This window comes from Rhinopithecus roxellana, chromosome 15 (assembly GCF_007565055.1).
Source record: "Rhinopithecus roxellana isolate Shanxi Qingling chromosome 15, ASM756505v1, whole genome shotgun sequence".
NCBI classification, from domain to species: domain Eukaryota; kingdom Metazoa; phylum Chordata; class Mammalia; order Primates; family Cercopithecidae; genus Rhinopithecus; species Rhinopithecus roxellana.
Genome location: NC_044563.1, coordinates 14,529,050 through 14,541,622, shown reverse-complemented (window position 1 = coordinate 14,541,622; position 12,573 = coordinate 14,529,050). Strand labels below are relative to the sequence as shown.

Genomic DNA, 12,573 nt, shown 5'->3' with positions numbered 1-12,573 from the left:
GGGGCATGAAGTGGGAGGGGACGAGGGTCCGAATAACGCAACCTATTAGCCTGTTATTTTGAGAGTCACCATCACCGAGGAGAAATCTTTCAAACCCACTGGCGGGAAGGTGCGGTATCCTGGGAATGGAGACCCGGATAGTGCCTGGCCTCTGCAGGGAAAGCCGGTGAGCCATTGGCCTTCCATTCCTGAAACGCCCGGCCTAGGCTCATCCTCGAGTCTAACACTTCGCTCCCCCTCCTTTAAATTTTTTTCCTTTCCTTCCCACTCACCCCTCCTTTCCCCCAAAGCTCTCACCGAAGTCACGACTATCCCCTTTGAACATCCTTAACCCCCTCGTCCCCGTATCCCTCTACTGCATCCAGGGCGGGGCTAACCGCAGCTGGCGCCAACCCCGCCCCCTGGCGCTCGGAACTGAACTCGCTGAGGACCAAGGCATTTTCAGCACCTATCTTCCGTGGACAGCAACCGAGTCTTGGGCCAGCCCGAACCAGGGTCGCGGTCCTCAGTTCCCGGACCGGAGCCAGTGGGGAGGTTTGTCAAAGAAGTAGAGATTTTTCCCTCTCTTTACCCAACCCTATCCATGCAATTTTGATCTATGCTGCACAGTCTCCATTGATCTCTCAGAGATATGGCCCATTAAGTCGTGTCTGGCCACCCTTTAAGACAGCGAAAATGGGGAGGTGAGGGGGCCATCGAGAAAACCAAGCTCAACAGCGCCGACCCATAACGAGAGAGAGAGTTGCAGCTGCTATTGATTCAGAGATTCATGAGGGTGATTCCCGGCTCTGCAAGAATTCCCTCTCTCGGTTTCTTTGCATGCAGCCCCAAATTCATTATATACATATACACGCACACAGCTACACCCCTTACCCCCTACTCAGTCCCACTATCCTCTTTAGAAGGGGCGAAAAAGGCAGCCAAAAAAGAACCCCGGAGCATGCACAAAGTAAGCGTCAGCTCATACTCACAGTCTGCGGCATGCACATGACATAATATTACTTACCCAAACGGGAACTCCTTAAGAGAGAGAAAGAGAAACATAGGGGGAGAAAAGAGAAAGTGGATGGAAAGAGGAGAGAGGAGAGGAAAAATCCAACAATTAATTTGCAGACATAGTTGTGGGGGGAGGAATGCGGTGATGTCCAGGTTTTCTTCCACCCGAGCTGGCTTTTTATCCCAGTACAGCCCTCGGTTTATTTCTGGAACAAGATCAAACCCTGATGCTATTTTTAGCAAGTACTGAAAAAACCTCCACACACAAAGGCATTTCGCTGGAACCTTACGTCCAAAACATTAAATGTGCATTAAGCACCCCCTCCTCACTTTTTTTCCCTGCACCACCAGACTCACTTGCATAACTGCAGAAAATGTTTTTCAAATCAGAAAAATACCCAAATATTTCTTATATTCTCCCTCCCTCGCGTTAACTCCCATCTGTCTCTGCCTGTTGCAAGCTCCTCGCAGTCTCCCCGAGCAGAAGGCGTCGGAGTGGTTGTATTCTTAGAGCTGCATGTCTCCATTGATCAGATTCCCTACATGCTGAGGAAAGTAGGGGGTGGGGGCCATAGCCCCTTCCCCAGAGGAGCTTCCCAGGAGAGCTCTAGAAGCTATTGCTATCCACGATGGAAATTCCCAGATGAGAAAAAAAAAAAAAACATCCATACCCTTCCCACGTTTCCCTCCCACGCTTTGCAAAATCGCGTTGTGTTTGCAACACACCGCCTTTGGAAATGTATATTTTGAAAGCTGCATATGTGTGTCTGTGTGTGTGTTTTGCGTTCTAGTAATTCACTACGAGGGGGCTGGAGAAAATAGACTCATGAAGGCAGCGCGGAGCAGCCGCCTTGAGTCTCCTTTGCCAGCCTGCGTCAGTCATCAGCTACTGACGTCACGTGCAGATTCTCCTCTTTGGTGGGTCTGGTTCAGCTGAGAAGACGCTTCTGCTCGGAGACAGCGCTTTGTGTTCGGCGCAGCCACTGAGCAGGCGAGGCGGCCGAGGCGGGCGCCACCCCAGGCTTGGGCTGGGCAGCTGCAGAGCAGGCTGCAGCCTAGTCTGCACGGGGCGAGCGGGGCCCCGAGGGGCGTGCCCAGCAGGACAGCCCCCTCCCCAAACTCTCCCAAGACGCCCAATGCAAACTCGACCGTGCACAGACTCCGGCGCGCGTCCTTTCCCCGCCCTTTCTCGTCTGGTCACTGTAGCATAGACAGCTATAGCTATAACTCGGATTAATTCCGTGTGTTTGTCGGGCAGATAGCCCCGGCTCTTCGAGTGACGCAAATAACAGATTCTAAGGCTCCCGCTCTCTCTCTCCTGCTCTCTTTTTCTCCCTCCTTTTCCCTCTTCTGTTTCCTGCGCCCACGCATCCTGCCTGGTCTCCCACGGAATCAGCCAGCTATACAGCTTCCCAGAGAGCAATGATCCGAGTTACAGAGAGACGGACAGACTCCCAGAGCAGAAACAAATAAGCCTGCAACTAAATACACACATGCACACAACCCTTTGCAAATGGCCAGCAGCCATTTAGGGGCTCCCCTGTGTGGGGGAAGGGGGAACTGATTCACAAATCCACCGCCCTCGAAGGCGTCAGTTCTGGCGGTGGGGAGCGTCCAGAGGGGAGTGTCCGGCTTGCTACTGCGGCTTTCCCTTCTGCTCTCCACCCGAAGAGGAAACTCACCTCTATAAATACCCAGATGGCACGGTATTCGGGAATAAACAAGTTTTGTTGAATGGTAGGAGGAGGAGAAAATTCAACAAAGACTGCAAATGCTTAGTCTCCAGCGACATTATCAGGACTTTTTAAGGCGAGATGACGTTTACCCTTTCTCCCTCTCAAAGACCAGGATATCTTTTTTCTACTTAAAATAACGTCCCTGAAAAATGAGCTCAATGGATTAGTGCTATTTTTAAACCAATTTGAATGGAGCTTGCTTCCCAAGGGTGAGGAAGGGTGTGCATGTGTGTGTGGATGTGTGTGTCTCAGGGTGTGTGGGGTGTGTCTGAATCTGAGGTTTTCAGCAGAAGAAATGCCACACCTCAGCATGACAAAGGGTTTCTTGATTGATGAGTGATGGAGGTAGGGAGAATTCTTACAGAGTGGAAGATGTGAAGAAAACCACATGCACAAAAATCATCCTCCTTAAATGCACACATATTCTAGATCCACTTGTATAACTTCTGCCCTGAAAGAGAGGAAACCAAAAGCAGAGAGCTATTTACAATCATGGATGGAGGAATGGCTGATCTTGTTTCTTAACCCTAATTATCAACCTTCCCTGCAACGGTTTCCTTTAATGCCAGTAAACACTTTTCCAGAGGTTATCCCTTGGATTTGGGGCACAAGGCCTGGGAGAGAATGATCATGGGCCTCAGCTGTCATCTCCCTTTTCAAGCTCTCCTACTCTTTGTAACTTGCCTGAGAGATTTGGGGTTAAGCTTATCCTGTCCAGTACCTTCAATTCCTGTCTGTGGCTTGAGCTGTGCCTACTAAAGGGAGACAGAGGACATCTGCTGTGTACGGAGGACACCCTCTGGCAGCCCATCAGCAGCTGTTTATTTTTAGCTCACTATTGCATGCATGTATGCATGTGAGAATGTTGCTGCAGTGGGGAGGTGTGCAGTCAGGAGAAATATCAATGAGAGGGAGGCGGCCCTGGTTCTTGCACTGAAGATGACTTATCACATGGGGTCATCAAATGTGGCCAGACGGACAGGAGACACTGGCAGTATTTCAATGAAGTCTCCTTGGATTAATGAAAATGTCAGGCTTAAACATGTTTTTAAAGGCACAGAGTAGGTATGTTTTTAGATATGAGATTAGGTATGTGTAAGCATAAATTCTTGTGTGTGGGCACATTCACAGAAGTCACATGGTTTCTGTATGGACTACCTAAACTACACAAAGCAGGGCACTTTAGAATGTAACCTGCTTTCTATGCTGTATATAGTGGCTGAGTGTTATTGTGTCTGATGTTGAGATCAAGACAGATTCATTTAAAATCACTAACAGCTTTTAAGCAAACCCAGAATCTAGTCCTAACAAATAAGGTAGCATTGGAAATGGAAGAAATGCACATCAGAACTTTAAGGGCAGCAGCCAAAATTATGCTAGTGTAACGCGGGCTTCCTGGTGGATTCAATGTCTCTGCTCCTCCCTCCCAGAAGAGGGCGCCTCTCTGCCTTGTTTCTGTCTCGATCCAGTAATCAAGACACAGTGAGAGAGGCTTGGAAGCTCCGCAGAAGCATCTGCAGAAAGTTAGACCTCCATAGCTAGCATCTCCATTTCCCCTACTCCTCAGTCAGGTCCTTTGGAGGATGTCTGTGCTAGAGCTGGTGACCTTGGCTTCCTGAGCTGTCTCATCATCCTATGCTAAGGGCTGTGGTGCCCAATTCCTGTCTGAGCAGTCAAGCTAAAGACCCTGCGAATGAATAGACTGATGTGGAACCTGTCCAAGGTGAAAACCGCCTTCTGCATTGCCAACTCATTACGGGGCATCCCAAGCATGAAGAGGACTCGTTCCCCCTAATGCTCCCCCAGAGGGCTTGTGGGAGTAGGCTGCTTGTCACGAAGCCCTTGAAAAGAACTGAGTCTCCTCTCTTTCAGGGTGAGCGAAGCCCAGAAACGTCCTGCCTGCATCGACTGTCTCCTCCCCAAGCACCACGAAAAATGCCAGTAGGTAAAGTACTGGATTTGGAGAAGGAAAAACAGTCCAGCTTCCAGGATATCAACCAAGGGAAGTCCCTCAGGGAGGAAGTCTAGGAAAGGGATTCCTCTTTTCCTAAAGGTATCTTCATCAGGGAGCAGAACTATTTTGGCCTAAGGAAAAGAGGGAGAGAGAAGAAACCAATAGTTTTTCAGCTTCAACTATATGCCAGACACTGTGCCGGACACTTTTACATAAGAAGGTTTATTTAATCCTTAAGGCAATTCTCTAGGTGTCATTATGATAATGGTACCTACCCCTTAGGCTTGTTGAGCATAGGAATCACTCCCAAAACAGTTGTTACTTTTCCATTTGAAAGCTAAGGAAATTGAGACCATAACATTTAAGCCACTTTTCCAAGTCTTAGAGCTTGAAATTACAAAACTAAGGATCAGATCAAATTCATATCTGTATGGCTTCAACACGCATGCCACACCACTCCATCATGTTGCCTCGATTCCAATCTCTGGTCTTTAATATTCCAGGTCTATCCCCCATCATGTGGAGTTGGAGGTGTCTGGGACTTTCTCAGACATTTTCTGAATAACGAGACTGATCTATTCCTCCTAAGGAGCCTGTTAGCCAATAGATGCCCCCTGAACAAGGCTATCTGTCTCTGAGAAGAGACCCCTCCATCCTATTTCAAGGAAAGCCCTAGCTGGTTCAGTCCCATCCAAAACTCAAGGAATTTGTCTGAAACCAACCAGTTTGTGGTGGAGATGCAGTGAACTTGAGATTCATTCAGGCTGCTGCATCCAAGCATGTTTCCACTCACACCAAGGATGCCCCTGAGATGGTGCTAGGGAAGAATTAGGAACTCCCTGGTCCAGTCTTCCAAGAAAGCTGTCCTAAAGTAAGAACAGCAGAAGGTCTACATGCACCTTGAGTTAGCTAGTTATCCTAGTCCTCCAACGCTCCTTTAGAAACTAGCATCTCTGATCATTTTTCTAATTCTGAAAACTTTATAGGCTGAGCCATTATCACAGTGGGGGTAGATAGGCCACAGCATGCATAATTCAGGCTATTTCAAGATTCCCTCCCCCTGTTAAATACACATTTTCATCACTTACCCTGATCAAGAGGTATATTCGGTCTTGGGAAGCACTTCTTAGAAGCCAGCATATTTGGAGATTTGAGGGTGAAAGTTTTAAGGGCCACTGGTTGCTGGAGGAAAGTGGCTGGAATTCCACCCCTTCCCCCACTTTTTTTTGGTTGCCATCAACAACTCAAAATAGTCTCAACAGTCTATTCACCTGAAAGTAGTTACATTGTTCAACTTCAGAACAGTTGAGACAACATCTGCTTTTCGCACAACCCCATTATCCATGGGCAAACTCAAATGCCCTTGTTCTCTCAGCCACTCTAACTGCTGGACACCTTGGAGAACCAGATGATAGATTTTTCCCATGCCTTGCTGATAAAAGGCACATTTGGGAAAGTGAGAACCTAGAGAGTCACTCAGGGATATCTAGAGTTGGTTTCATGGTGAGGATCTCAGCAAAGACAGGGGAGCCAAAGCAAGCACATGATAGGGGGCTGAGGCTGGGGCAGGTATCAGGATTCCAGTACACTTGAGCTTAACAGAGGCTAAATAGAAAGGTGTCAGGCGTTGGAAAGCATGGCCACAGAGAAAAAAAGAACAATCTGAAGCATGCTTAGAGATACCTGCATGCGTTCAGCCTTAACCTTGTGGTTGAAGGACAGTTGTTTATCTTCCTGAATTCAGCAGGTCGAGAGATAGCTCAATCACAAATTCATGGGTATTGGGTAGGTCTGAATTAGCAGAACTTTTTATTCATTTACTATTAAAGCAGCCTTGCAATTAGCTGCTGCTCTACTAAGCTTGGATCACTGTATCTGGTAGGCCAAGAGTAAAGAATGGGGATTATATTTCTTTAATTCCTAGTCCAATAAGTATAGGCTGTGAGACATAAAGAAATAATGGACTAACATATCTGCTGGATAGGCAAGTTTTTTTGTACTTATTGGAAAGGTTATTAGTTAAATAATGAATTGGATCTGAATCTTGTCATGAGAAGAGAGACCTTCAGCTCACATTTGAAAACCTGGTATCTTCCATCAGTGCTAGCTTACCTATAAAAGTAGAAAGAAAAGGGGAGGGGAGAAAATACACCTTCTACATATGGTGAGTTTTCAGAGAGCTATACTTTTTGTAGTAGTGATTGTCTTTGAGAAAGAGATTACTATGACGTCAACAAATTCTGGTTTGGTCAATCCTCAGGATCTGTTTTGGTTTTATAGAGGTCTAAATTAACATTGTGAGGCTGGACTAACATCTACGTCTGGGCTGGGATCCCTGATGAGCATTCGGGTAAAGAGGGACCAATAGAGGACAAATCTTAGGGCCTAACAGGGTGGATCTGACTCATCAGCACAGGGTTTATCAAAGCACTACAAATCACCTTAGACAGTGCAGGCAAATGCCACTTACCTCACCATCCAGGAACCTGTGGCTCAGGACCCATGAAGAAAAGCCTTGGGTCTCAAATGAAAATGCCCAGTATGAAGCCATTGCAATGTGGTTGAATGAAATGCAAATTTAATTGGAGAAAAAAATCTAGATGATTTCATCCTGTATTCAGAGACAATCCACTTCTGAGGATCTTTCTCTTTCTCCTCCCTAGATCCACTACATTCTAAATCTTAGTCCAGTCTTGAGTAAGCTCTTTCACTGTATCTGACTGGGAGCAAGGTATTTCTAGTCTTTCCATGTGGTTTCAATTACATCACACTCAGATATACCCTGGGTCCCTTCATTGAGTGTGACTGCTCTGGAAAAGTGTCTTGTAACTTCATTTTGGCAGAAAGTAGGATTTGCTATCATTTTCCTGACAGGGGGCTGAGTGTTGGACTAAGTCTAGCATGAGGGAGGAATAGGAGAAAGAGAAATTAATGTTAACCACCTGGACATAATTTGCCAAATAGAGGTCAAAGTCGCTGCCCATTAGAGGGCACCTCAGAGAAGGAGCTGAGTGGGTGGTGGATGGAGGAATGATGGTGGTCAATAAGGGGTTATTATGGCAAATGTTAATAGGAAGATGAACATGAACAGCAACATTGCAGAAAGCACGAGGCAAAGGATGAGGTGTGTCCTGGGTGTATGAGGACTGCTTTGAAAACTCATCTGGTCTCCTCTTGGTCGTTGACGCTCCTACAACAAGCAAGAGGAAAGGGACATGGTGTCAGCAATCCACATTCCATCACTCATAATTCCCTGTGAGTGTTCAATTCCAGGCTCTCCCCTCCCCTTCTTCGGTGGGACCATTTTGGCTTTCCTAGGGGTGAGGGCAACATGGGCGCAGATGCTCAAAGCTACAGTTGGACCAGGGGATGATCAGTCTTACCAGCAGGTGGCGAAATATGAATACACTCCAAAATGGCTGGTCTGAACAGACTATTCATTCAGAAGTCACTTTTCTGGCAAAGTGGAGTTTGTGGTATTAGGAGGTCAAACCAGAAAGTGTTGCTTCCACCCATAGCTGAGGTCCAGGAGGTTACATTATGGATAAATCTTTCTAACCTAGCTGTTCTGTTTAGGACAATGACAACCAATTGCTCACGAGGCACTGCAGAAAGTCTGCTCTTGTAATCTCTGTGTTGTTATCAGCAGGTGCCATTCTGATACCATTATAACATCACTCTTGAAGGGGCAGCTAGTGGAAGATCTTGAGTCGGGGTGGGGAGCTGAGTAATGTCTGGTGTAGCCACTGTCCCACTGTGTAGATTTAGAGACACACTGACAGTGAAATTGGAGACCCGAACCCCAGGCAAAGCAGGAACGGGACTCCTATTACTTACCCATATCTCAACTCCCCAGTAAGAACCAATGTGAAAATGCTTTGATTCTCCTGGGTGAGGTGAAATATTTACGGCTTCATGAGCTACTGGAGAACTGAAATAATATTTGGGATTCTCTCAGGGACCTAGATATCTCTAAAATGTGGACCTGGTGAGAGACCAACAGTAATAAGATGAGTGGCTTATGTCATTCCCAATTCCCAAATGGCTCAATATCAAGGAAGCTCAATTATGAACCAACCCAAAACAGAGAGACTCAGGAAAGGATCTGGATGTAAAACAGGAAGGTAGCTTCACAGTCTTTATTTTATGTAATTAAAAACCCCATGCTAGGCTCTGAGTTCCAACCAACACCAACCAAAAAGTCAGAACTTAAGCTGAGAGTGACAATTCTGGCCTTGATTCTGCCATATGTCCCTAAACAAAACCTGGAACTAGGCACTCAGTATCTTAAATTCCCAACCTGTAAAATGTATGGGCTACTATCTGCCCTACTCATCTCGTGGAATTTTATTTTAAAAGTAGGCGTGAACATGTTCCACAAATTTTAAAAGGCCTCACTTCTGTCATGGAAACTCTTCTCAGTCACTATGGTAGTTCCCTGCTTTCTTCAACCTGGGCCTCACAGTGATAGTGCAGATTGGACAAAGCTTTGCCATGTAATTAATCGCCTTGAGGGATGAATTAAAAAACAAAACAAAACAGGAGGCTGGGTGCAGTGGCTCATGCCTGTAATCCTAGCACCACTTTGGGAGGCTGAGGCGGGTGGATCACTTGAGGTCAGGAGATCAAGACCAGCCTGGCCAACATGGTGAAACCCGTTCTCTACTAAAAATACAGAAAAAATTAACCAGGTGTGATGGTGCACGCCTGTAATCCTAACTACTCGGGAGGCTGAAGTGGGAAGATTGCTTGAAACCAGGAGGCAGAGTTTGCAGTGAGCCAAGATCGCACCACTGCACACTCCAGCCTGGGCAACAGAGTGAGACTCCATCTTAAATAAATAAATAAAATAAAATAAAATAAAAGAATAAAAAAAAAACACGGCTGAAATTCTGTAGGACCTAGGAAGTTTATGGTGCAATCTCAGAGCCTCTTTATATTAGGTGACGAGAGCAAGTGCCACTTCCAACCTCACATTGTCCGTTGACTCTTGCTTCTCTTGAGTTGTCACTCAGGAGAGTAATAAGAATGATGAGGGTCACTAAGGAGGTCTACTAGTCTATGGTGATGCCAGGACCTTATTTAATCTCTTCAGGTCTCAGCCGCCTCATTTGTAAAATGCAGGTTTATGGTGAGTATTAAATGAAATAATGCACACAAAATGCTTAGCACTATCTTGGCACCCCCAAAACATTAGATGAAGTTGTAAAGGAGGCAGAAGAAGCCAGTATCTGCAGTTTCATCTTCCTTGGCACCTCAGGATACCTTTTCTCCTTGCTTCAAGGTGCCAGGATGCTCGGATGCTTTAAATTAATACCCAGAGGGCAGGGCAGAAAAACTGCGATGGATCTCTGTCAAAGAGCCAGAAGAGGGAGCTCCAGAGCAAAACTTCTCTATTGCACATTTCCTTCGTTTCTCTGTAGAACAAATCTCTGCCCAGAGGCCACAGGCTTTTTCTCCACTAGAAACCTTTTACTTAGAGAAAACTGGAGACCTCAGGACAGGACCTGGACCCAGTTCCGCTTTCAGATAATCCAGGTGTTTTTGAACTTTAGAGACATCTTGAGTCCCATGCCGAGGTTCAACTCTTGGGCTCCATTTGCAAGTTGGGCTAGAACGGATGGTTCTTATGGGACTGGTCCCCTGAGATCTGAGGCTGAAGCTGGAGCTTGAAATTTTTCTAGCCCTTGGATTTTGAATGTGTTCTAGCTTTCCAGTCATTCTCTTCCCACAAATATCTAGAGTCACAGCCATTAAATGACCTAAACTTTTTATAGAAGAGTCATGGAGCCTGGATAACCTTCCTCTCCCAAAAAAGATTTGCCTCAGAATGGTTGTATATCCCACTTAACAGCAACAGGATGAGGGAAATCGTTCTTGCCTGCTCTCAGGAGCCTTTAAAACCACATTCTCTGATAAACTAAGTGATGGACACGGAATCTTTCTCAGACAAAAGACCTAACATGACTGTCAAAAAGGGAGCAAAATGGATTCTACTGAAGCTCTGAACCAAGTTTTTCTGCAGCCCTTTCCCTGCTGAAATTTCTCAGGTTAACTGGTTGGCTGACGTGTCGGGGCACAGATATTATTATTTTAAATGTTCTGGGGGCTGGGCACTGTGGCTCACGCCTGTAATCCCAGCACTTTGGGAGGCCAAGGCAGGTGGATCATGAGGTCAGGAGTTCAAGACCAGCCTGACCAATATGGCGAAACCCCGTCTCTAATAAAAATACAAAAATTAGCCGGGTGTGGCGGTGTGCACCTGTAGTCACAGCTATTTGGGAGGCTGAGGCAGGAGAATGTCTTGAACCCGGAAGGAGGAGGTTGCAGTGAGCCAAGATTGCACCACTGCACTGCACTCCAGCCTGGGCGACAGAGTGAGAGTCCATCTCAAAAAAAAAAAAAAAAAAAAATGTCTGGCTCACAGTTAATCAGTGCAATAGTAAAAGCCCCAAGAGATGACGGGAGATCTTCCTGGTCTTTCTTACAATTAACATTTGCTCACTGCCTGATTTTGATTAGCAGTGGCCTGGCTTCTTGTTAGGTACCCAAGAGGCTCTGTGTTCACCTACTTACAGGATGATACATAGCTCAGAAGGAACCCAGAAAAAGACAAAGACTTGCCATTCAGGAAGTTTAAAAATATTTGATGAGAGCTCCTCACCCCTTTTCTGCTGGCAAGATATCAAGAGTAACAATAGCTAATATTTAATGAACCCTATATTTATTAATCTCAGGTACTGTGCAAAGACGTATGTATACATCATCCCACTCAACCCTAATGACAACTCAATGAAACAGTCCCTATTACAATTTCCACATTCAAGTTGAAAAACTGAGGCTTAGAGAGGTTAAATAACTTGTCCAAAGTCAAACATAGCTGTTAAGTGTAGAAGCTGGTATTCAGAAATTCAGGCTCTGGCTGGGTTCTCCAGAACAGACAGAAGTGGAGTTCCATTCAACATTGAGAGAAGTTTCAAAGGGTCAGGGAAACCTAAGCAGTGGGGCACACCTTGTTAAGTCCCAATCAGGACCGATGGAAGAAGCATCTGGTGTTCCTTCTCATTCATTGTCTCATTTCCACAGGGCAAGTGCAACCTGTCTGAGGAGGAAAAAATTACCTCTAGGATGAAGCATTTTACCTTTTTTCATTTTCTAAGATGATCTCAGATACCTTGTGAAGCCACGTAGAACAAAATGGAGTCATTACATATGTGGAAAATGCATTGGACTCTCATAATTTGGGAATTAGCTATAAGACTGACAGCTGGGACACCTAATTTAAGAGTAGAATTCTTTAGGTCCTATATCTTAAATGAAAAGAGAGTTTTCAGGAACTGCCATTAAGAATAATCTGAGGGTAAGTAATGGATTTTCTCAGTAGCTATAAGCCATCACTCCATCTACCCTTATTGTAACTGTGCTAGGTTTTGTTCACCTACCTCTGGTTAAGGGTCAGTGTTGACTCACTGGAGTTTGGACCAGCTAGGGGAGGCAGAGGCTGTATAGCTCACATCACAGGACTCACCTCTTCTTAATCACAGATGACAGAGACCCTGCCTTCAATCCCCTAATTAGCTTGGCTGCTCCTATTCATCTTCCACTTCCTGAGGTCAGTGGAGGGAAGCTGTTCAGTGAGAAGGTGGACTTCTGATTACATGTAGGAGAAAACATGAAGGTGCCACTTCCTCGAAGGGCCTTATGACCACTGACTATAAGAAGAAAGACTCGTCGGGTGCGGTGGCTCACGCCTGTAATCCCAGCACTTTGGGAGGCCAAGGCGGGCAGATCATCTGAGGTCAAGAGTTCAAGACCAGCCTGGCTAACATGGTCAAACCCCGTCCTCTACTAAAAATATAAAAACTAGCCATGCGTGGTGATGGGTGC

At 45.9% G+C, this 12,573-nt stretch overlaps 1 long non-coding RNA gene across 1 annotated transcript; it reads right to left on the bottom strand.

The window, feature by feature from the left end:
* Positions 1 to 7,247: 7,247 nt before the first annotated feature.
* On the bottom strand, positions 7,248 to 8,337 carry LOC104673892. Its single transcript, XR_749572.1, has 2 exons — positions 8,070 to 8,337; positions 7,248 to 7,876 (listed from the first exon to the last, which is right to left on the bottom strand). It is a non-coding gene; the product is annotated as an uncharacterized LOC104673892 (long non-coding RNA).
* Positions 8,338 to 12,573: the final 4,236 nt, after the last annotated feature.